Below are 23,858 nucleotides of genomic sequence, written 5' to 3'. Positions count from 1 at the left end.
AGACGGGTTACGGGTTACAGGCTGAAGCTTAGACCGGACCCTATGACTCCGAGACACTTCCCCAAAATAATTCCTCGAGCAGATCTTTTAGAAAAACATCCAATCTTGATTTAAAAGTTATCTGTGATGGCGAATCCACCATGAGTCTAGGCAAATTGTTCCAACATTTAATTACTCTCTCAAAAATTTACACCTTATTGTCCTGTCTGAATTTGTCTGGTTTCAACTTCCAGCCGTGTATACCTTTCTCTGCTAGACTGAAGAGCCCATTATTAAATATTTGTTCACCACATTTATACTTCTAGACTGTAACCAAATCCCCCCTTAACCTTCTCTTTGTTAAAATATATAGATTGAACTCCTTGAGTCTATCATTATAAAGCATGTTTTCTAATCCTTTAATCATACTCATGACTCTTTTCTGAACCCTCTTCAATTTATCAACATCTTTCTTGAATTCTGGACACACTATTCCAGCAGTGGTCACATGAGAGGTTATTTTACCTCTCTATTTTACCTCTGTACTCCTACTGTTTTTATGCATCTCAGGATTGCATTAGCTCTTTTGGCTGTTTGCTGACTCCTGTGGATAGCACTGTATCAGTCACACTCAGTTTGTATTGAAGGCTTTATTCATAACCACAGGAGCTATACAAAATTATTTGTTTTCAAGACAGAAAGCTTAGATTCTGGAGCACAATCCTGTAGCAAGGGGTTGATTACATGGCCACTGAATACACAAGACCTTAGTATAATACAGTACATGGCTACTGACTAACTTTGAATGCCTCAGAGGAAAGTGAACACTTCTTAAGACCCACTTGTGTGATACCTATAAAGTTGGCCAGGGTTTCTTCCCAGACTACCAGGTCTAGCGTAGAGAATTTTAGAAAAGTTTCCACCAGCACTACCAGCAGATCAGCTGCACTTGTGTTACCTAACATAGCGAAGTGTCTAGCATCTTCTAGTATTTTTAACACATGATGTGTTAATTAAACCTGCTCCTCACCAGGTTTAACTGATATGATGATAAAAACATCTCCAGCTGTAGGAAGCTTATCTATACTGCAACCCCTAGTGCAGCAGTTGAACTGGTGTAGCATCAGTTGAAATTTCTCTAAAATTTCCTACTGTGCACAAGGTATTAGGTTTGGACTCTTGACTGTGCCTCCGATTGACTGAAGTGACCATGAGTAAGACACACAGAGGAAACAGAGACTGAGTCTTCAAATTCCTTGAGAAGGGAAGAGTATTGAAACTGTTTGTGTACTAGCAAATCAGGAGTCAGTTATAATTATGCAAGAAACCCAAAGGTTTAACTACAACGAAAAACAACATTAGCTACATGAGAGAGACAGCAACACATTCCCACAAAAAAAGCTTTTCTTCCATCACTAATTTGAAGGCTTAGAGGTCAAACATTCAGGTTTTATTCTGGGATTCTTTATACTTTAAGTCAATATTACTGAATTTTCTATCAGCAGTTTAGAATTATGTCCCAGAAAAGCATAACTCGAGTTCATCTGAGCCAAAGCACAAACCCACAAGGAAAAGATTGAGAGCTACAGAATAGCATTAGGATAGAGTTACTGTCATAAGATGCCTAGACAGAGGAGCAGTTGTATGTTAATGCTCCTAACACTCTAGTAGCCTGCTGGAAACTTATCCTTTTCCACAGAAACTAAACATCCTAGAATCCAAGCTTTTAAGAATCACTGTCATTTTCCCCAGTCTAAGAGATGATTATCAAATTTATGAATCATGTGTAATACACAAAGCTCTCCACACTGAGCAAATAGCATAAGCAGAACGTACCTTCTCAGCATCCCAAGGCCTTGGATATGCTATGTCAATCTGATTACCCATATATTTGTGTTCTTCCACACTGTCATTCAGAGTTCCAAGAACTCAACAAGGGACTACTATTTGGCATCAAAGTATAAGACCAAAGCAGCCTGTATAGTACAAATCAGATAGTGTGGAAAGCTTTAGGAAGTAGACAAAGTTTAAAGCTCTGAAATCTGAACAGATTCCACAACATACACCTCTACCCCGATATAACGTGGTCCTCGGGAGCCCCCAAAAAATCTTACCGCGTTATAGGTGAAACCGCGTTATATCGAACTTGCTTTGGCCTCAAGCATTTCCGTTATTGACACAAGAAGTTTTATTCTTGGTGTTGTTTTAGAAAGGGTGCATCTGATGTTTTATTCAGATCAAGCCCGGGGCCAGGGCTTGCAGCCACGAGTCCCTGCCAGGGCCGGGGCTCGCAGCCCGGCGCAGGAGGTCAGGGTTGGAACTCACAGCCGGGCGCCAGGGTCAGGGCTCGTAGCCCCGCAGTTCCACACAGGGGTTGGGGCTCGCAGCCATGCGTCACGGTCGGGGCTCACACCCGGTGCAGGGGTGGGGACTCGCAACTTGCAGACGTGTGCTGGGGTCAGGGCTCACAACCCCCAGTTTGAGAACCAATGTTGTAGACGAGACAGAAAACCATTTTTGCTTTACCGCATTATATCTGAATTCGTGTTATATGCGATTGCATTATATTGGGGTAAAGGTGTACTCTGAAATGTCAGATTCACCACTTGTATAAAATGAAGCACAGTTTAGGAACAGAATACAAGTTGTAGTGTAGACCAGGGTTCAAGTATTTTTACCATCCTGCTGCCTAACACTGCTTCATGCTAGCTTTTGTTAGCATCAAAAATGCCTGAGCCGTGTTTACACCAGCATCCCCACCATTAATACACAGATGAAACACCACTGCAGGAGAATGACAGGCCTGCATTTTCCTGTGTAGACTCACCCTTACAGGAGTTCATTCTGTTAATCTAGGCATTCCTCACAAGACTATTGCTCCTGTGACCAAAGGGAGAGCAGGAAAGTCTACCCCATGCTGATTATCCCCAGGGCACTAATGATACTCCCAGGTACGACCCTGAGCAGATCAGCAGTGACTACAGGGCTCTGGAAGCCAGGGTGAAGGGGGGCACAGGTTGTGTTTTTGTCCATCCTCCTGGCTGAGGGTAAGGGCCCAGGCAGAGACACCTGCAAACTGGAGACAAATACATAGCTGAGCAGATAGTGGCACAATGGGAGGGTTTCGGCTTTCTCAACCATGGGATGCTGTTCTGGGAAGGACAACTGCTAGGATGAGATCGGGTCTGTGACGGGTTTGGTCAGAGACCCCCTTGGGACTGCCACCTGACGTGCTGGAATTACCTCTGAGCCCATTTTTCACTGCCAGCTTGGGACTCCAGAACCCTGCCTTGTTGAGCCAGACATGCTAGTCTGCTTCAACACAGACCTAGGTCTGGTCAATGCCCCCAGAGCCACAGACTTTAACCAAAAACTGCTCAGCAAGTCACCTATCTCCAGCACCCAGACACCCAGTTCCCAATGGGATACGAACCCCAAATAAATCCGTTTTACTCAGTATAAGACTTATGCAGGGTAAACTCATAAATTGACCGCCCTCTATAACGCAGAGATATGCACAGATGTTTGCTCCCCCAGGTATTAATCACTTACTCTGGGTTTACTAATAAACAAAAGTGATTTTATTAAGTATAAAAGGTAGGATTTAAGTGGTTTCAAGTAACAACAGACAGAACAAAGTAAGTTACCAAGCAAAATAAAACAAAAACACACAAGTCTAAGCCTAATACATGCAGAAACTGAATATAGGTAAATCTCACCCTCAGATGTTCCAATAACCTTCTTTCACAGACTAGACTCCTTCTTAGTCTGGGCCCAATCCTTTCCCCTGGTACAGTTCTTGTTCATTCCAGCAAACATCTTAGGTGAAAAGCAGGGGATTTCATATGACTGGGACCCCCTTTGTTCTGTTCCACCCCCTTTTATATCTTTGGTATAAGGCAGGAATCTTGTGTCTCTCTGGGTCCCCGCCCTTTCTTCTAAATGGAAAAGCACCAGGTTTAAGATGGATTCCAGGTTTAAGATGGACATGATCACATGTCACTGTAAGACCTCATTCTCCATTCTTTCAGGGTTGGCCCGCACATATCCAGGAAGGTTTGCGAGTAAACAGCCATTCACAACCAATTGTCCTAGTTAATGGGAGCCATCAAGATTCCAAGCCACCATTAATGGCTAGGGTGACCAGATCTCCCATTATCATCGGGACAGTCCCAATTTTAACCCATTTGTCCTGCGTCCTGACCGCACATTGATCGGGACACCCTTTGTCCCAATATGGGGGACGGACTGCTCACCATCACCGCCGAAGTCCCGGGGCTGGCATGGCGGGGCTTCCTGGGGCAGCTCCCGGCGGCATACACGCGCCCGCCCACCGGCAGGAGCCAGCAGTGTGGGCAGCCCCTAGACAAAGAGGGGTCTCTGCATGCTGCACCGGCTCCCTCCTGCCCAATCAGAGCTGCGGGGGCGGGGCTTGCAGGCGCTGGCAGCGGGCAGAGAGCCCTCTGCCCCCCCATACCCCACCTGACCCTTACAAGAGACCTTTTGCATAAATCGTATCCCAGTTACATTATATTCACATTCCAAGCATATTTTTATAAAGCATGTAGAGTGCAATATCACAGGGTCCACCTGACTAAGAAAGAAAAGAGCATCTTTGCACACCAACTCACCAACCTAGTTAGGAGAGCTTTAAACTAGGTTCAAAGGGGGCATGTGACAGAAGCCCACAGGTAAGCACAAAAACACAACTTTAACAGGGGGCTTACATGTTGGGGAGAGGGGGAGACACATGGAATATTACAATCAGGTCATGGTAGCAACAAGAAGGAAATCAGTGGGGCTGTCTGCTCAGCATATTAGCTGTCTGTACATAAAAACAGAAAATATAAGTACATAAGCTAAATTACAACTCAACTGGCAACACAGACTTGGTGGGATAAATCTCATCACTGGAATATTGGTATAGAGAAGCGTAACTTGTTCATTAAGGACAAGCAGGGTAAAAAGGGAGGGGGTATTACACTGTATCAAGTATATATACACACTTGTTCTGAGGTCCAGAAGGAGATGAGAGGCGGAGAGTTGACAGTCCCTGGGTAAAGATATATATTGGGGGGGGGGGGGGAGAGAACAGAGATGATGTCATGATAGGTCTACTATAAACAACCAAATCAGGAAGGGGAGGTGGATGAGGCATTTCCAGAACAACACAAATAACCAAAACACAAGCCCTGGTAGTAATGGGGGACTCACTAGCCAGACATCTGTTGAAAAAGTAATATGGCAAAACACAAAGCTTCCAATAAGTTCTTAACGTACTGGGAACAACTTTTTGTATCAGAAAATGGGGGAAATAACCAGGGGTACAGCCATTTTAGATGTGATTCGGGAGGAATGGGTTGTGATTCTGAAGGTGTAAGATAATTTGGATGAAGTAATCATGAATGATAGATCTTTCATGATTCTAAAGAAGTGAAAGTTGTAGAATAAGGAAAATGTACTTCAAAAAAAGCAGATTTACAAACCCAGAGAACTGGTAAGTAAAGTCCCATTGGAAGAAAATCTAAGGGATAAAGTTGTTCAGGGGAGCTGGCGGTTTCTCAAAGAGACATTGTTAAAGGCAGAACATCAAACTATCCTAATGCAAAGGAAGGATAGAGGGCAATAGGGCTCCATCAGGAACTCTTTAATGACCTGAAAATGAAAAAGGAATCCTAGAAAAAGTGGAAACCTGGATAAAATCTACGGATGAGTACAAAAGAATAGTACTAGCATGTAGGGACAAAATCAGAAAAGCAAAGGCACAAAATAAGTTTCAGAGTAGCAACCGTGTTAGTCTGTATTCGCAAAAAGAAAAGGAGTACTTGTGGACCTTAGAGACTAACAAATTTATTTGAGCATAAGCTTTTGTGGGCTACAGCTCACTTCATCGGATGCACCTAGAAAGGAACGTAAAGGGCAATAAGAGGTTCTTTAAACACATCAGGAGCAAGAGAAAGATGAAGGAAAGCGTAGGTCCTCTGCTTAGCAGGGAAGGACAGCAAATAACTGAGGACATCAAGAAGGCTGAGGTGTTCAATGCTTATCTTGCTTCAGTCTTCAATAAAAAGGTTAATGGTGACCTGATACTTAACACAACTAATAGCAACAAGAGGGAATGAAGCCAACCCAAAACAACAGGTTAAAGAACATTTAGATAAGTTAGCTGTATTCAAGTCATCAGGGCCTGATTGAATTCATTCTAGGGTGCTTTAGGAACTAGCTGAAGCAATATTGGAATTGTTACAAATTATCTTCAAGAACTCATGGACGACAGGTGATGTCTCAGAGGACTGAAGAAGGGAAAACATAGTACCTGTCATTAAAAAGGGGAACTATAAACCAGTCAGCCTAACTTCGGTATTTGGAAAGATACTGGAACAAATTATTAAACCATCAATTTGTAAGCACCCAGAGGATAACAGGGTTCTAAAGAATAGCCAGCATGGATTTATCAAGAACAAATAATGCCAAACCAACCCAATTTCCTTCTTTGAAAGGTTTCTGGCCTACCATACAGGAGGGGAAGCAGTAGATATGATGCATCTTGATTTTAGTAAGGCTTTTGACCGTGCCATATGACATTCTCATAAGCAAACTAAGGAAATGTGCTCTAGATGAACTTACTACAAGGTGGGTGCGCAAAGTGGCTGAAGGACCATAGTCAAATAGTAGTTATCAATGGTTTGCTGTCAGACTGGGAGGATGTCCCTAGTGGGGTCCTGTAGGGGTTAGTCCTGGATCCAGTAATGTTCAATATTTTCACTAATACCTTGGATAATGTTCATAAAATTTATGCATTATACTAAATTGGGAAGGGTTGTAAGCGCTTTGGAGGAGGACAGCATTAGAAATCAAAATGACCTTGACAAATCAGAGAATTGGTCTGAAATCAACAAGATGAAACTAAATAAAGACAAGTGCAAAATTCTACACATAGGAAGGAAAAATCAAATGCTCAACTACAAAATGGGGAATAACTGGCTAGGTGGTAGCACTACTGAAATGGATCTCGTAGTTACAGGAGGTCACAAATTAAATGGGTCAACAATATGATGATGTTGCAAAAAAAGATGATATTCTTGGGTGTATTAACAGCAGTATCATGTAAGATGCTGGAGGTAACTGTCCCACTCTACTTGGCAGTGGTGAGGCCTCAGCTGGAATACTGTGTCCAATTCTGGATGCCACACTTTAGGAAGATGTGGACAAACTGCAGAGAATCCAGAGGAGAGCAAAAAAAAAAAAAAAAAAAAGATAAAAGGTTTAAAAACTTGACCTATGAGGAAAGGTTTAAAACACTGGGCATGTTTAGTCTTAAGAAAAGGTGACCGAAGGGGACCTGATAAGTCTTCAAATATACCTCTACCCCGATATAACGCGGTCCTCGGGAACCAAAAAAATCTTACTGTCTTATAGGTGAGACCACGTTATATCGGGGTAGTGAGAGGAACCGCTCCCTGCCCCAGCTCACCTCCGTCTCCTCCGCTGAGTGCACCACCGCCGCTCCGCTTCTCCCCCCACCCCCTTCCAGGCTTGCCGTGCCAATCAGCTGTTTGGCACGGGAAGCCTGGAAGGGGGCGGTGCGAGAAGCGGAGCAGCAGTGGTGGCACGCTCAGGGGAGGAGGTGGAGGTGAGCTGGGGCAGGGCGCGGAGGAACCGCTTGTGGTAACATGAATTCGGATATAATGAGGTAAAGCAGCCCCGCTCCCTGGAGTGCCGCTTTACAGCGTTATAGCTGAATTTGCGTTATATCGGACCGCATTATATTGGGGTAGAGGTGTGCGTTAAGGCTGTTATAAAGAGGACAGGGATCATTTGTTCTCCACGGTAGGACAACTAGTAATGGGTTTAATCTGCAATGAAAACAGGCCATTTCTTGGGCCAAATAAGTGCTAACATTTCAAAAATTCCATACAAAATCTATACCATAAAATGTAGAGCAGAAATGCTGATGTATCAGCCCACTGGCACATGTTTTTCCAGCTCAAGAGTGAGTCCAGTGCTGTTACCAAGAATTTATTACAAATATTTATATACTGATTATTGGAGAGATGTGCATTTTTCAAACTGACATGCTCCCACTAAAAATTTTTCTTCTAATGCAAGAGTAGTTCAGACACTCACAGGAATCTAAGGGCAAATTCCTGCACCAAGGAGAAAGTAAGATTCAAAAACCAGTAAGTTAGGCCTTGCTGATTATCTCTCTAAGTAGTGGAGTTCCAAACACTTCATCTTACTATCAGTCTTTTTTTTCTTTTTTGGACTGGCACACTACCCTATATTTAGGATAGGAGAGAGCAATGACAAGTATCAGAAAGAATGAATAAGTGGTTTAGGATGCTTGGAGTAAAAGCAGCAGAAGACACTTTGCAAAGAAGCCTACAGTCAATTATAATGACAGATTTCAGAGTAGCAGCCGTGTTAGTCTGTATTCGCAAAAAGAAAAGGATGCATCCGATGAAGCGAGCTGTAGCTCACGAAAGCTTATGCTCAAATAAATTTGTTAGTCTCTAAGGTGCCACAAGTACTCCTTTTCTTTTTCCAGGAAATTAGAGACTATTAAACTGAGGTCCCTGGAGGTGGGACGGAATTCATCAAACTAAAACTTTTTAAAAACAGCACAATATATAAACTAAAAATATAAACAAGAGCAGCAACAGCATGCCTGAGGCAAGAGGCACTGGAGGCCATATTACACAGGGGGCAACTGAGAAGCAGGACCTCCTGCCAGGAAGGGTTGAGGTGAACTACGTAAGTGCTTGGTATTTACCATAGAAAAGGGGGTTTTGTCATGCTTTAAGGAGAGGAAATGTCTGTCAACACCAGTTCTCAGGGCTACAAGCCAAGGACACTGTTCAGCCAGCATCTAGGGAGCACACTACTGTCCAGACAACACACCTCTTCCCAGTAGCAACACAGGCTTCCTCTACATTCTTCCTCCCTGGACCACCAGCAAGAGGCCATTGGCAGCAAAGCTCAGGGTAATCATAACCATTTGCAAAGAATTCTGCTATCTGCCTTCAGCCAATTCCTAAAGAGCAATGCTATTCTGAAAAGCAACTACAAAGAAATAGCACCTCCCTGCTCTACAACTGCCCCATGCACGTACACCACCAGAGTCAGGTCTGCTGATTTGAAGGGACTAGAGCTTAGCTTTAGGGGCTACAGATTTAGACTTTGCTGGCTAGGGATTAGCTTTATTGCCCTTTACTCCTGATGAGCCAGCACACCTAAGGAGAGCACTGGAATCTACTCCTTCTTGTGCAACAGAATTGTTTACTAAGGGTACGTCTTCACTACCCACCGGATCGGCAGGTAGTGATTGATCTATTGGGGATTGATTTATCGCGTCTCGTCTAGATAAATCGATCCCCGAATCGATGCCTGTACTCCACCTCGGCAGGAGGAGTAAGCAGAGTCGACGGGGGAGTGGCCACGGTCGACTCGCCGCCGTTGAGGATGGCCAGGTAAGTCGAACGAAGATACTTTGACTTCAGCTACGCGAATAGCGTAGCTGAAGACAAAGTATCTTAGTTCGAACCCCCCCACAGTGTATCCCAGGCCTAAGATCCAATCAGTTACATCTGTGCCAACCCAATGAAGACAAAGTGTCTAATACAGCCTGCAGAGCCTTGATTACTGGCCATGCACAACATGGAAAGAACCTGGCTTAATTCTCAGAGCCTGGGGCTGAGGGGGGCGGGAAAGAGTTTGCAGGGTTGGCACTTGGCAGGGTTGGGGAAAAAAACAAAAACCTTTTCTTGTTCAGTGAATCCTTTTTACCTCAAACACAGAACAATAACTTCTGTTGAGTCATTTTCAGCATGGAAGTGCATTTTAAAGTTTGAGGCAAAGAATCCAGAAGCACATACAGTCTGCAAGTAGGACTAGGATGTCTGGACCTGGCAAAAGTGATTCAGGAAGGGTGGCACTAAGCACCATCAGAAGGTGCTAGGCTAACAAAGCTAGCTATTCAGCTCGCTGCAAGGCCATAAACATATCTCTGGACTGATCTACGAGGAGACCCTTGTGGAGTACTGAAGGTTTTCTTGGAGAACATGATCTGTGATGCCATCACCTGCAATGAACATGCCAACTGGAATACTCTACAGATTCAGTGACTAAATCCCCACCTCATGGTCCACTTAAGAACAAAACATCATGAAACTTGCACTTTATTTACTTTCTAGAAATCACTAGTATTAGGATTCACCCCAAAATGATCCAGATCAGATTCTTTCTTGGAGTAGCTGATTAGTGGCTCGGGGAGGGGTTTGGGGAAGGGTGGAAAGCAGTAGGCAGGCTGGGGCCTCAAGGAGGGGGTGGAGCAGGGACGGGAGAGGCGGAGTGAGCGCGGGACTTTTGTGGAAGGGGCAGAGCAGGGATGGAGCACCCCCAGGGATAACCAAAAGTCGGCGCCTGTCACTCCAAGAATCTAAACAGGAAATATCTTCAGAATTCAGATACATAGATACACATTGCCACCACATATCTTGGAAAATCTGCCTGTGTTATAAGGGAACATAGAGACACTCCCAATTACCTTCCATATTAAGGGCCGGATCAAGGCTTGAGATCAATATGCTTGTCAAAGTAGCTAGGAGTAAGAAACCACACACTGAAAAATATACTGGATATGTGCTCAATATGCTCACTAGTTATAATGGGAAGTTTGTATAAGGCCAGCAAGTATTTTGGAACTGGGACTCCACTAGAGCAGTATGGGCAGTGCAAGTCGATCAAAGGAGCTTGAGGAAACCAAGGCGGCAGAGGCAGAAGTTCACCTCCAGTGATATTTTCAAGTCAATGAACCCTAGAAGTTTGACAGAAGGGGAGACTCATACATGCCATAGCACCATTCAATGGAACAGCTCCACTCCCACACGAAGTCCCTACAGTACTGCACCAAACTCAGGAGACGAAGGTCAAGAACGCAGCCTCAGTTCTCCCAACAGACCCCCAGGGGTACAACCACTATGCAGAAGTCCAAGAAAAGACTAGTCACAAGAGGTAAAAGATGCAATGGAAGGCACAGGTACATGTGTAAGTTAGGTCTTTAATAAAATTAAAGAAGCTGTATCCAATTATATCAAAAGGAAGAAACTCTCTGCCACTACCAAACCCTGCATTCAAAAGGCACACACACTTTAGCACCTTCATCTGTACATCTCCACAGCGAAAGCCAGGTCATCCATTAGAATGGTTAGAAGAGCAATAAGCCATGAAAGGATGTCTATTGGTGCTGGCCTCAGTTGTACTGTAAGACATAGGTCTGAAAGACAAATGCTTTCAAGTCCCCAAGAACATCTCTTGCTGCCACCGCACACCCTACAGCAGGGGTCTCAAACTCAGTTTACACTAGGGGCCAGGGCCAGTCCTCAAATCCTCCCAGTGGGCCAATAATGTCACTCATGCCGCCCAAAACCCACACCCTCCAACTCTGCCCCCATCTGCCTAAGGCTCTGAGAGGGAGTTTGGGTGGGGGGAGGAGGAGGTCTGGGGTAGGGGATTGGGGTGCAGGCTCTGGGAGGGAGTTTGGGTGCTGCCTCTGGGCTGGGGGATGGGGTGTGGGTGCAGGAGGAGGGGGTGGGGTTGCAGGCTCTGGGAGGGAGTTTGGGGGGTGGGGAGGGGGTATGTGAGGAAGGGGTGGGGGTGCAGTGCTTACCTGGGGCTCCAAGGCAGGGCAGGCCGGAGGGTCTCCACACACTGCTGCCCCCAGGCACCGCCTGCACAGCTTCCCATTGGCCGCAGGGGTGCTCGGGGTGGGGGCAGCGCATGGAGGCACAGCCCCGCCCTGTCCCAGGGCCACAGGGAGGGGCTGGCAGCCACGTGGAGGGAGCGCACAGAAAGCTGCTCAGCTCCACTGCGCTGCCGGTGGTGAGCAGGGCCCCGAGCCATTTTAAATTGCCCAGGGGACGCGGGGGAGCACCCTCGGGCAGCAGGTGGGGCCAAGAGAGAGACCCAGCCCCAAAACTGCTGGAGCCCGGCCGGTCACATTGGGGAGGTTCTTGGGCTGCAGATGGCCCACTGGCCGGGACTTTGAGACCCCTGCCCTACACTGACTTATTATTAATACAATCTGTGGCTCAGCAACTGACAAGTAAAAAATTTCTTACAAACCAATTTTGGACAGGTTCATGCAACAAAATCTTCCATGAAGAATAACCAAGAAGAGGACAAGAGCTACTTTGGGACTGGAGGGGCCAGCACTTCCTCCCTCCCTCAGTTTATAAACATTAAGAGAAGCCTTGTAACAAGGGAGAGAGTAGGGGTGGGAAGATTCTCCTCTCAGTAGCTCTCAGCTAGGCACCAGTGGGCACTGGTGCACAAGTGTAACACCACTAACCAGAACATGGCATTGGACAAGGTGTCTCCAGACAGAAATGAAGATGTCAACCCTTGAGAAAACTGCTAGGTTAGGAGCCAACCACCCCTACTCGCCTCGTTGCACTAGCACAGCTCTACCATAATCAGGAGCAGACAGATTCTAACAGCATTTGTTAGTGTGAACAGGACAATATGATTCTACAAACATGATGGGAAGAGAAACCTTGCCACATTCACAACCGAACCAGAGAACAGCAAGCATGACAGACTGTGCACAGACTGTAGGGCTCCGCCACGCTACAATCAGCCTTGGCAAAATTAAATTCTTATTTTTTATAATTTTGATAATTAATAGGTTTATTTTTAAGATTTTCTTCAATTTTTATTCATTTAAATTTTAACAGTTTCAGGAAATTATGGCAGGATAGACAATAATTGTTTAATGACAAGAGATGCTGAGATTCAAAAAGTTAAAAGTTTTATAACAGTTAAAACACAAATTGTTAACGTCACATGTCAAAACACAAAGCAAATATCCATAAATCAAACTTTAATAAGTTCTCAGGCAGCATTTTTCTTGTTTTGCCGATATGCAAATTTCACCTATTATTGAGGAAAATATTTTGGCATGCATGGTGAAATCGATGTTTGCAGACATATACCAATAAAAAACTAATCCTTCCAATCCTAACTATAACACACAACTAGAAGGACAAGGGGGTAACTACTGCACACAAGAGCATGATAACTTTTGTCACAATTTGTCACAAGAGCTGGAAGATGGGATTTCCAGCTCATTACCAAATAAGACCACCAAGTATGTCTACCACGCCCATCGCCTGGGTATCCAAATACAGAGGTGACCTCAGAGCCCAGTCCCTCAAGCCAAATGCAGCCCGAGGCACTTCAAGCTAAGTAGAAAGGGGTGAGTTTTATGCCTGGACTCTAAAAGAGGGCATGTGCAGGGTAACTCAAGGTGGGCTGCACCCTAAGACACAAGGGCATAAAATGGGAGGGGATGGGAATGTAGGAGACACTTAAGACCCTAATCCTGCCTTAGGCAAGACAGGATGTGCAGGAATATCTGCTAGTGGCCAGGGAAGAGGGATAGGACCCCCCCCTCCTCAATCCTGAGCCCTCCCGTTCAGGTGACTGCCCTCGCAGCACTGCTAATCCCCCCGCTACAAGGCACAGCACTAACGACAACACGCCACTGCCGAAGGAGGCAGAGAGCACTATCCCCTAGGCGCGCACAGGGCCCAACTCCCGCCCAGAGCCGAAATGGGAAAGAGCTACCCCCACCCCCGGGACGAGCACAGCCCCAGCCAGCTCCCCACGGACCCCGGCCACACCCCACGGGACAGGGCGAGCACAGCCCCAGCCACCCCCTGACCCCATCGGGCCCGGCCCCGCACAGCAGCCGCGGGCCCCGCCACAAATTCCGGAGCTACCTCCTCACCCTAGGCCCGGCCCGCGCAGAGCCCTCACCAGAGCGGCGGCCGCTGAGACAGCCCCGGCCAGACCCGGAAAAGGCCGCTCCCTCCCGGGGACCGGCCACCACCGGCAGCAACCGAGCACCGAGCGAGCGCGACCCCGCGCGGGCACGTACCTAGGGGAGGGGCGGCGCACGGAACCTAGCAACCGGCGGCACTAGCGCGCCACATCCAATCACAGCGCGGCGCAACCCAGTCGCGTCTGCCAGCCCGGCGCCCAACCGCCCAGCCCCACCGACGAGGATACGCCCGCGGCCCCGCCCAACGCGCGGGAACCCGCCCCTGGCCCCACCCATCGCTCTACCCGAGCGGGGGGAGACGCCCACCAGCGGCTCCCTAACTCCGCCGTTCCGAGGCCCGCCTGCCCCTCGGAACACACCAAACCCATCCCCCCGCACTACCCCCAGACGGAAAAGCCACTGAGCACGCTGACCCCTTCATCTGCGATATGTGGGGTGATGGGGCCAGTTCAGTGGATAGGCGAGACCCCCCTATGATGTGTGGCGTGAAGGGGTCATTATGGGGGAGGGGCTAGATCCCCCCGCAAAGTGTACGGTGATGAGGTCAGTGTGGGGAGGGGACAAGACCCCACTGTGATGTGTGGGGAGATGGGAACAACACCAGGGAGGGGCCAGACCCCCCTGCGATGTGTGGGGAGATGGGTTCAGTGCGGGGGGAGGGGCCAGACCCCCCTGCCATGTGCGGGGTGATGGGGTCAGTGCAGGGGAGAGGCCAGATGTCCCCAAGAGTTATAGGGTGAGCAAGTCAGTTTGGGGGAGTGCCCAGACTCCCCCACGATCCGTGGGGTGATAGGGTCATTGAGGGGGAGGGCTAGACCCTCCCCGGGATGTTTACAGTAATGGGGGCAGTTTGGGGGAGTGGCCAGACCCCCTTGCAATGTGTGGGGTGGAGGGGGTCATTGTTGGGGAGGGGCCAGAACCCACACAATGTGTGGGGTGACAGGATCATTACAGGGGAGGGCTAGACTCCCCTGCAATGTGTGGGGTGATTGGGTCATTGCAGGGGAGGGGCCAGACCCAGCTGTGATGTCTGGGGAGATGGGGACCATACATGGGAGGGGCCAGATACCCTTGCGATGTGTGGGGTGATGAGGACAGTGTGGCAGAGGGGTCAGACTACCTTCTGATGTGTGGGGTGATGAGGTCAGTGCAGTGGAGGCCAGACCCCCTGCACTGTGTGGGGTGATAGGGTCAGTTTGGGGAAAGGGCTAGACTGCCCCCCACAATGTGTGGGGTGATGGGCTCACTGCAGGTGTTAAGGCTGAATCTCCACTCCGTCACTCCGAGTGCAGAAGGTAGGGGCCTACAAGGATTTTAAAAATGTGTATGTACCAGTCCAGGTTTGTATTAAACTTCCAAGGTTACAGCTTTTCTCTGACCTTGGCTTTGTAAACCCTGCCACCACCCAAATGCAAAAAAAACCCCTTTGAGCCCAGGAAGGAGCACTTGGGAATTCCTCCCTGTGGGGTACCTTCAAGCCCTTTCACCCCTAGATCTTAAAAGAAACAATTACAAAAATTAAGCATCCAAAACAGCTTTCTTGGGGGTTCAGCTTAAAGGTTACAAGCAAACAAAAGCATCAGGAGTTAGCACAGAGAAGATCCACAAGCCTTAAAAAATAAACAGAAATAAACCTGATCACATCTAGCTAAACATTCTGATCTACTTACACATTTGGAGTTCAGATAAGTAGTTCTAGGTATGATCTGATTATTTATGATCATACCTGGCTTAAAGCTGCTTATAGCATGACTGCTCTGTCCCTCCAGCCCAGAGAACAACAGACAAAGGCAAAGTTTCTTTCCCCATTTTAAAAAGTTCTAGACTTCCCATTGGCTCTTTTGGTCAGGTGTCCATTTTTTTCCCCTTTTCTTTACCTGAGGGACTTCTTAATCCTTTACAGGTAAAGCAAGTAAAGAAAAGCTAACCAAGAGGGATTTTACAGCTAACTGGCTGGCTGGGTGTCCATCAAAGAGAGCTACCCACCCCACACACACTTTATTTATCACATGCCCCCCAAATCACAGACAGTGCTGGCCAGCCTGGTTAGGTCCCGGAGGTTTAGGAAACAGAGTTAATAAGATTCATGCACCTCTAATTTTACTAATAATTACATGAAGAACTAAACAGTACTTTTTACATTTCAGGGACTACATTGACTTAGAATATAGGGACATTTTTACCCTGCTGATTCTGGGAAACCTTCCCGGGAGAGTGCATCAGCCACTTTGTTAGAGGCTCCTGAAATGTGTTGTATTTCAATATCAAAGCCTTGGAGAGCTAAAAAGAATGTTTTTGTTACACTCTTTGACTGTGCGAAGCCACTTCAGTGCAGCATGCTCAGTCCGCAGGTGGAACTGCCATCCCCAAATGTATGGACGTAGCTTTTCCAGAGCGTACACAATGGCATAACATTCTTTTTCTGAGACTGACCAGTGGCTTTCCCTCTCAGAAATTTTTTTGCTGAGAAACACGACAGGATGGAATTGTTGATCTGGTCCTTTCTGCATTAAATCTGCTCCTACACCACGCTCAGACTCATCTGTAGTTATGACAAAAGGTTGGTTGGAGTCCGGGGCCCTCAGTACAGGGTCAGACCTAAAGGACGCCTTAAGCTGGTTAAAGGCATAACTTCTCAGTCCACTGAACTGCATTTGGCTGCTTTTTCCTGGTCAGGTCTGTCAGTGGGGTGGCAATTTGGCTGTAGTGTGTTACAAATTGTCGGTAATACCCAGCCAAGGCCAAGAAGGAATGGACCTGCTTTTTTGACTTAGGGACAGGCCAATTTTGGATAGTATTTACCTTAGCCTATAGGGGGTTGATAGTTCTTTGATCCACCTGGTGTCCAAGGTATGTTACCCTGTTTAGGCCTGTTAGACACTTTTTGGCCTTAACACTTATGCCTGCCTCCCTTATGCACTGGAAGACAGCTTGGAGGTTTTCCAGGTGTTCTGCCCATGAATCTGAGAATATGGCCACATCATTGAGGTAGGTGACAGCAAATTCCCCAAATCCAGCCAGAAAGTTATATACCAGTCTCTGGAAGGTGATAGGTGCATGTCACAGTCCAAAAAGGAACCCATTAAATTCATACAGCCCCATGTGGGTGATGAAGGCTGACCTTTCCTCAACTGGGTTATCTAGCGGCACTTGCCAGTAGCCCTTAGTTAAGTCTAAGTTGGAGATGAACTGGGCACATCCCAGTTTCTCCAATATCTCATCTGTGCATGGCATTGGGTAGTTTTCTGGGCTAGTTACGGCATTTATCTTATGATAGTCCACACAAAAGCAGATTTCTCCATCTGGTTTGGGAACCAGAGCCACTGGAGAGACCCATGCACTCTCAGAGGGATGGATTACACCCATCTGGAATATGTCCGTAATCTCCATTTCTATTCTGGTTTTGGCTTGAGGAGCCATCCGTTAGGGTTGGGCTCTAAATGGGCGAGCATTACCTGTGTCAATGGAGTGGTACACCCGTTCTGTCCTTCCTGGGGTGGCTGAAAACATGGGCCTGAAGCTAGTGCACAGCTCCTGGATTTGCTGTCACTGCTTACGCCCAAGGGTGATGGAAAGGCTCACCTCTTCTATGCCACCGTTGCTTTTTCCTTCACAGTAGACTCCTTCAGACCACTCAGCGTTGTCTCTCTCCTGGGCTGTAAACTGGAGAACCTTGCTTTCTCAGGAATAAAAGGGCTTTAGAGAATTAACATCGTATACTTTAGGTTTTAGGGTAGGGTCTGGGAACACTATGAGGTAATTAACAGCTTCCAAGCTCTCTTGGACCATAAATGGCCCCTCCCATGACACTTTCATCTTATTGGCCTGGAGCACTTTTAGGACCATGACTTGGTCACCTACCCTGAAGGAAAGCTCTCTGGCATGTTTATCATACCAGGTCTTTTGCTCTTGTTGAGCATCGTGTAGATTTTCTCAAGCAAGAGCTAGAGAGTCTTTGAGGGTGTTTTGCAGGTTGGTTACAAAGTCCAAAATGTTAGTTCCTGGAGAAGATGTAACCCTCTCCCACTGCTGCTTTAATGAACTGTAATAACCCTGTGATATTGCACTCCATATATTTATGGAAATATGCTTGTGAGTGTAAATATGACATAACTGGAATGTGCTTTTTGCTAGATATGGCATGTGACATCTTTGCAAAGGTTATGATCTACTGAATATATTCATCCTATTTGTGTGCACATATCATTTTTATATCTAAAGTTACGAGCATTGGCTCTATCCTTGTATTTGAAGTGTTTGCTGTAGGAAACACATAAGGGAGGTTTGGCCAACATATTGTGAAGGGGCTAGTCAAGTAATTGGGAGTATTTAACTAACAATGGACTTTGGGAGATGCCAATCCACATCTGAGCTTTCCTGGGAATGTTCAAACTAACATGTAAACAATGGCGTCGGCCTGAAAAAAGCTGATTCATTCATGGATATGTGGCTTGCTTAGGTCGCTACAAACTCCATCTTATTGCTGTGATTTTACACAGAAGAACAAAGGGGTTTCCTCCCACAAGAGAGAGAATATAAAAGGCCCTGGAAGCCTCTCCATTTTTAAGATGGCTCAAGAGATGGCCTCTCCACCCTAAAGAGATGCCTAAAAGAAACTGGAACAAAGGATTGTAGCTATGGGGGTATGAGTGATTGCTAGACCCAGGCCATAAACTACAATGTTGGTCTGAAAAGGATTGTACCTGAGATAACATCTAGGGTGAGAAGTTAGTATTTGTAACTAGATCCTTAGTGTATTAGTTAGCCTTGCGTGTTTTGTTTTATTTTGCTTGGTAACTTACTTTGTTCTGTTATTACTTCTAACCACTTAAATACTACTTTTTATACTTAATAAAATCACTTCTGCTTATTAATTAACCCAGAGTAAGTAATTAATACCAGGGGGAAGCAAACAGCTGTGCATATCTCACTATCAGTGTTATAGAGGGCGGACAATTTATGAGTTTACCCTGTATAAGCTTTATACAGAGTAAAATGGATTTATTTGGGGTTTGGATCCCATGGGGAGCTGGGTGTCTGGGTGCTGAAGACAGGAGCACTTTTTAAGCTGTTTTCAGTTAAGTCTCCAGCTTTGGGGGCGTGGTTCAGACCCTGGGTCTGTGTTGCAGCAGGCTAGTGTGTCTGGCTCGACAAAGCAGGGTTCTGAAGGTCCAAACTGGCAGATAAAATGGGCTCAGAGGTAATCTCAGCACACCAGGTGACAGTCCAAAGGGGGGCTCTGTTACCGAACCCATCACAGGCCCCTTAAACTTCATAGCCACAAATGAGTTCAAAGGGTGAAAACCACAAACTGGGATGTGGTACGGCCCTCTAGGCAAAGAGCAACTGCTGTAACACTAGGTCCCAATCATTGGAGTGCTCATTCACAAATTTACGTATCATGGCCCCCAAGTCCCATTAAACTTCTCCACTAAGCCATTTGTTTGATGGTGGTAAGGGGTGGCAACCAAGTGGTTCACCCCATGAGCTTCCCAAAGACGTTTTATGGTCCCTGCCAGGAAGTTAGTTTCCGAATCCATAAGGATGTCGGAGGGCCAAGCTACCCTTGCAAAAATGTCTGCCAATGCCTGGCTCATGCTTTTAGCCCTGGTGTTGCTTATAGCTACTGCTTCCAGCCATCAGGTGGCAAAATCCATGAAGTTCAGTATGTACAGCTTTCCTCTGGGTGTCTTCTTAGAGAAAGGGCCCAGAATATGCACAGTTTCATGCTGAAATGGAATCTCACTTATGGGGAGTGGCTGGAGAAGGGCTGTCAAGGTTCCTTCCCCACTCTGAACTCTAGGGTACAGATGTGGGGACCTGCATCAAAAACCCCCTAAGCTTATTTTTACCAGCTTAGGTTAAAACTTCCCCAAGGTACAAACTATTTTACCTTTTGTCCCTGGACCTTATTGCTGCCACCACCAAGCGTCTAACAAAAATAACAGGGAAACAGCCCACTTGGAAATGTCTTTCCCCCCAAAATCCCCCCAAGCCCTACACCCCCTTTCCTGGGGAAGGCTTGATAAAAATCCTCACCAATTTGCATAGGTGAACACAGACCCAAACCCTTGGATCTTAAGAACAATGAAAAAGCAAACAGGTTCTTAAAAGAATTTTAATTAAAGTAAAAGAATCACCTCTGTAAAATCAGGATGGTAAATACCTTACAGGGTAATCAGATTCAAAACATAGAGAATCCCTCTAAGCAAAACCTTAAGTTACAAAAAGACACAAAAACAGGAATATACATTCCATTCAGCACAACTTATTTTATCAGCCATTTAAACAAAACAGAATCTAACGCATATCTAACTAGATTGCTTATTAACCCTTTACAGGAGTTCTGACCTGCATCCCTGCTCTGGTCCCGGCAAAAGCAACACACAGACTGAAAGAACCCTTTGTTTCCCACCCCCCTCTCCAGCTTTGAAAGTATCTTGTCTCCTCATTGGTCATTTTGGTCAGGTGCCAGCGAGGTTATCTTAGCTTCTTAACCCTTTACAGGTGAAAGGGTTTTTCCTCTGGCCAGGAGGGATTTAAAGGTGTTTACCCTTCCGTTTATATTTATGACAAGGGCCTTGACCTGGTCTTGGGGCTTTCCCACCCTCTGGCACACCTCACAAGACCAGACATAGGTAGAAACATCCTTGCCCATTCCCTCCCAGTGGAATGACTTCCCCAAACGGTCTTTGGTCCTGTTCACCCCAGCATGATCACAAGGGTGATAGTGGGCTAAGCTCAAGCGCTTTTCCCCATACTTATTTGGAACTGCCAACTGTCTCCGAGGATGCCAGTCCTCCATGTGCCCACCAGAAAGGGTTTCCTTGTGTAAGAGTCCTCCTTCTACAGCAAACCCGGACCTATTGGAAGAGCTGAGAGGTGATTGGTCACTTTGTGCCACCATGCAAGCTCCCTTGAGGCTTTCATCCACTTCCTGCTCTGCCTGGAACTGCTCCCTTGATGCTGGAAACACTAGTTCCTCGTTGGGTTCTGGACTTGGGCTTGGTACCATTGGAAGCGATGCAGGTGATGGGGGTGTCTCCGTTAATTGTGAACTGCTCTTCGCTGGTGCACTTGGTTGTATTTCAGGCTCTGGTTGAGCTTTTTGCGCCAGTTTAGCTGCTGCTGCAGGTGCAGGCTCTGTGGCTCCCTTTGGTGCTCGCTCACCTGACTCTGGTGGGGTTGCAAGCACAGGCTCTGTGCTGACTGCTCTGCCAGTTCTGATCCTTGGGCTAGTTCTGGCTGGGTCCCAGGAACTGGATCTACAACTGCTGCCGTAGATTTTGGTCTGGGGTCTGGTTCCACCACCTCTGGCCTGTGGTGTCAGGGGACACAGACTGGGTTCTTGGAGGAGGCTCAGGAATGGGGTTAGGTGTGGAGGCCTGTTTAGCCAGGTGACCATCCCCACCCTTTTTGTTAGCCTCACATGGTTGGCTAAGTCTTCTCACAGCAGCATAGGAATGGGATAATCGTCATAGACTGCAAAAGTCCATATTCCTGACCAGCTGTTGTACTGGACAGGCAACCTGGCTGTAGGCAAGTTAAAAGAGTTGGCCTTAAAGGGTTGCACTATCACTTGGGCCTCTGGGTTGATGAATTTGAGGTCCACCAGGGATTGGTGGATAGCTAACACCTGTGCTCCAGTGCTTCTCCATGCAGTAATTTTCCTCCCACCCACACTCAGATTTTCCCTTCGCTCTGGGGGTATTTGCGAGGCATTTGGGCCTCAAGGCTCTCAGTGGGACTCCGGGGTGATGAGTTGCAGTCGGCTGGTGCTCTTGGGGCTGTTGGCCTTCACATGCCGCAGCTCATTACCTTTAAAGCATCGCCCAGCTGACTGTGTGCTGGAGCAAGGTGGGTGGTTGGAGAGTAGAGTAGTAGGACAAGAAGGCACCTGGGGTCTCCCTGCCTGTGTGGAGGGCTCCTCCTTGCAAGATGGGGCCTTGGACTGACTCAGATGGTGGGGTGTCATCTTGGGTTGCCCCTTCTGTTATCCCCACCAACTGCCAGTAGCTTTCTTTTTCTCTGCCATCTTCCCCACCTTGATTGCAGTTTTGGGCTTCCCATCTAGTATGTACCTTTCTATTTCCTCAGAAACACTCTCTAAGAACTGCTCCATTTGTATTGGGAGAGACAGATCTTCCAGAGACTCAACATTTGCTCCTGATATCCAGGCATCCCAATTTTTTTACAATGTGGTAGGCGTGTCGGGAAAATGCCACGTCTGGTTTCCACCTTAGGGCTCTTAATCGCCAACGAGCATGCTCAGGTGTTACCCCATCCTAATTCTGGCCTTCTTTTTAAAAAAGTTCGTACTCGTTCATGTGTTCTTTAGTCATTTCAGCTGCCATCTCTGCTAAGGGTCCACTGAGTTGTGGCCTCAGCTCCACCATATACTGGTCTGTAGGAATGTTGTACCCAAGGCAGGCCCTTTCGAAATTTTCTAAGAAGGCCTCTGTATCATCGGCTGCCTTGTATGTGAGGAATTTCTTGGAACAGGGAATGGTACCTGGAGGAGGACTGTTAGGGCTACCTTGCTGACTCAACTTAGCCCTTTCCAGCTCTAAGCACTTCAGCTCCATTCCCGCCTCCAAGTGCTTCACCTCCACGTGCTCCATCTGTAGGAAGAAATTCCAGTCTTCCACAGTTAGAACTTGGTCTGAGTTAAGGGTATCCCTCCATCCTGACACTGGGATCTCGGGTTGGGGAGGGCTGACCCTTCCCTCCTGGGAAATCCCTGGTCTCCCATCCCCTCCCTGCATTTTTGTCATGGAGCTGGATGTCTGGGCTTGATCTGGGTCTGTCTTCTCCATGGCGTGGTGCTTTGGGAAGACTGTTTGCTCTAGGGCTTCGGACCCCGACTGCAACCTCATGCACAGGGCTGCCCTACTCTAGCCTCGCTATTTCGTTGCCATGAAGCTAGAAAAACAACAACTTCTTGTTGGACTCCTTGACTTGGCAGACTGAACCCTCTGCTTGCCTGTTCCCCCACCGGCAGCAAAGAAAAGAAACGAAAGAAAAAAAAAACTCCCAGACTTCACAGGCTGCCAAAAGGAAAAATGCAAAAATGAAAAAATCCTGAGGTCTGTGCCTCTGGTTCAAAATGATCTCACCGCTCTGGCACCATGTCAAGGCTGATTCCCCATTCAGGCACTTCGAGTGCAGAAGGTGGGGGCCTGCAGGAACTCTAAATTAATACTTGCCACTCCAGGCTTGTATTAAACTCCCAAGGCTACAGCTTTCTCTAACCTTGGATTGGTAGATGCTGACACCATGCAAGTGCAGAACCCCTTTGAGAACTCAAGGTGGTGCACTTGGGAATTCCGTCCTGTGGGGTACCCTCAAGCCCTTTGTAACTATGCTGGCTTTGGTGGGACCCAACTGAGAGTATCAGTTCAGGACAAATTGCTTAAAGCAGGGCAGTTACAGCCCAAGGCTGGGGTTCCTTTGCACACCAAGGCAAACCAAACACAGAAGACTGGTGTTACCCCACTGGCTAACCATAAGTCGCACAAGCAATTCCCTTAGACACTCCAGTTTCCCAGTATCACCACCAGTGCCACTCATTATGGGGACGAATGGTTATGAAAACCAATACCGCAATACAAGAAAAAGGGTTCTCTCAATCCTAAAGGACCAAGCCCTAGACCCAGGTCAATATATAAATCAGCTCTTACCCACAAATCACACTGTTGCCTGATTTGAATCCTTTAGAATCTAGAATCTAAAGGTTTATTTACAAAAGGGAAAAGATATAGATGAGAGCTAGAATTGGTTAAATGCAATCAATTACATACCGTAATGGCAAAGTTCTTGGTTCAGGCTTGTAGCAGTGATGGAATAAGCTGCAGGCACAAATCAAGTCTCTGGAGTACATCCACAGCTGGGATGGATCATTCAGTCCTTTGTTCAGAGCTTCAGTTTGTAGGAAAGTCCCTCCAGAGGCAAGAATCATAGAATATCAGGGTTGGAAAGGACCTCAGGAGGTCATCTAATCCAAGCCCCTGGTCAAAGCAGGACCAATCCCCAACTA

General features: G+C 46.9%; 2 protein-coding genes across 2 annotated transcripts in view; one reads left to right on the top strand and one right to left on the bottom strand.

Annotated features, from left to right (window-relative positions):
- DAG1 (dystroglycan 1) overlaps window positions 1-13,914 on the bottom strand; it is a 116,955-nt gene extending 103,041 nt beyond the window's left edge. The window contains exon 1 of the mRNA XM_074958371.1: window positions 13,798-13,914. The gene's annotated coding sequence lies outside the window, so the exon portion shown is untranslated. The remainder of the gene's footprint in view (window positions 1-13,797) is intronic.
- MST1 (macrophage stimulating 1) overlaps window positions 1-23,858 on the top strand; it is a 174,622-nt gene that overhangs the window by 4,183 nt on the left and 146,581 nt on the right. The window lies entirely within an intron of this gene.

This window comes from Natator depressus, chromosome 7, assembly GCF_965152275.1.
Source record: "Natator depressus isolate rNatDep1 chromosome 7, rNatDep2.hap1, whole genome shotgun sequence".
Classification (NCBI taxonomy): Eukaryota; Metazoa; Chordata; order Testudines; family Cheloniidae; genus Natator; species Natator depressus.
Note: the sequence above shows the minus strand (reverse complement) of the source record. Positions and strands in the feature narration are given on the sequence as shown.